Consider the following 2111-nt stretch of genomic DNA (forward strand, 5'->3'; position numbering starts at 1 on the left):
TAGAATGGGTCTGAGAGCAGCAATTTTAGCAAGCCCAGAAAGGAAAGGACGTATATCCCAATCTGGCTCTTTTCAGCCAGTACTTTAAATTCTCAACCAAGATTTACTGGAGGCTCTCAAAGCCATAACCTATCTCTGCCATGATCCTAGATGGGAGGCATGGAGAAAACAATTGCTTGTCTTCTGTTCAGGACTCACTCCATTGACTGCATACCTTCCACATCCTCCAAGTTGATTCTTTCAAGAAAGAATCCCAAGTCTCTGCTCATAATCTCCATTCCAGCTGCAACTGTGTTCTTGATCTAGAAGCCTCCCAGCAGCATGCCCAAGGTGCAATCAGAGAAACTGAGCAACATGGTCAGCATCGTGGTGGAGGAGGTGCCGAAACATTGTGTGCACACCCTTGCATTCAGATTATTGAATAAGACCCATGACATGTTTGTGGCTGATCATGCAAAGCTACTAGAATCAGATGAAGAGAGTCACAAGCTAAAGATGTCTGCCAAACTTCATAGAGAGTATGGTCCTGTGTTGCACATGCCAATTGGGAAAGAAAATCTTGGAGAGAAAGACTCTCAGAGTGCAGTGGATGCAGATGGGCAGAACCAGTATCCTGCCAACCAAGGACAAGAACTTGAATATTTAGTGACTGGTCCACAACCATATCCAACAGATCCTGGTGTGGCTTTGACTGCAGGTATTCAGATTCAAAGACTGCCAAGTGAAATCTGCTGTACAATATTTAGCTGTGGCCCTATCTCTTTCACAATCCAGGCTAGAGACATACTCTACTTCAACTACTATAGGGGATATTTACCAACAAGCTGGGCTTCCTGAACATTCACAAACATCTGGGTTAGCTATGGCTATGATGGAAGCTGGCAGCACCAAGAATGCTGCAGTGATGGCCAAGAAGGCCCCTACCATGCCTAAGCCTAAGCCAGTAACATCCTCCATGGAAACTATACAGAGTCATCAGTGGACATCTAGGCTAGGTCTGATGTCTTGTAGTAGAACTTGGGAATCAGTGGTTTGTTACAGGTTCTGCTGATAGGACTATGTGGGACCTGGCTAGTGGCAAATTAAAACTGTCATTGACTGGACATATCAGTACTGTAAGAGGGGTACGTGTAAGAAGTCCATACCTCTTCTCCTGTAGTGAAAATAAGCCAGTGAAATGCTAGGATCTCAAATACAACTGGGTTATCAGATAGTACCATGGACATCAAAGTGCATTCTATGGTTTGGATTTGCACCCAACATTTGATGTGCTTGTGACTTGTATTAGGGATTCAGCTGCAAGGATGTGGGACCTAAGGATACTTGAAGACAAGCCAGCATACACCCATTGGTGGGGCATACAAATACAGTGGCTATAGCTAAGTGTCAAGCTGCAGAACCACAGATCATTACAGGAAGCCATGACACAACCATAAATTTATGGGATTTAGTGGCTCGAAAGACACAAGTCATGTTAACAAATCACAAAAAATCTGTGACAGCAGTGGTTTTGCATCCAAGACATTGCCCATTTACATCTGGTTCTCCAGATGATATTAAACCGTGGAAATTCCCTGATGGAACCTTCCTTCAAAACTTTTCTGGTCATAATGCTATAATTACTACATGAGCCATGAACTCAGATGGAGTGCTAATATTTGGAGCAGATAATGGCACTAGGTATCTTTGGGATGGAAGAACTGGATGCACTTTGCGAAGAGTGCATGCAGCTGTGCAGTATGGATCTTTGGAGAGAGAATCAGGAATATTTGCATGTGCTTGTGACCAGTCTGAAAGTCGATTACTCACTGCAGAAGTTAATAGAACCATTAAAGTATGCAGAGAAGATGATTCATCTCAGTGATGAAGAAACTCAGTCAGAATTGATGAAGAGAAGAAGACTTTAAAAATCTACAATTCCTTTGGCTTTTATAGGTTCATTCAGTCACGTTATACTCTATATAGGACTAGGAAGCAGAAACTCAGCAGGAGTCATTACTACTTCAGCACATTTTACAATAAACTCCCCTTTTCTTAAAAAGTAGACAAAGTAGACAAAGAATCACATAGCTCAGTCTCACTTGTGTAATAGCATGGCATAGTGGATGGTG

General features: G+C 42.6%; 1 pseudogene; it reads left to right on the top strand.

Moving 5' to 3' along the window:
* The first annotated feature begins 321 nt into the window (after positions 1-321).
* On the top strand, positions 322-1864 carry LOC118832332 (annotated as a pseudogene).
* Positions 1865-2111: the final 247 nt, after the last annotated feature.

Source organism: Trichosurus vulpecula, chromosome 9 (genome assembly GCF_011100635.1).
Source record: "Trichosurus vulpecula isolate mTriVul1 chromosome 9, mTriVul1.pri, whole genome shotgun sequence".
Taxonomy (NCBI): domain Eukaryota; kingdom Metazoa; phylum Chordata; class Mammalia; order Diprotodontia; family Phalangeridae; genus Trichosurus; species Trichosurus vulpecula.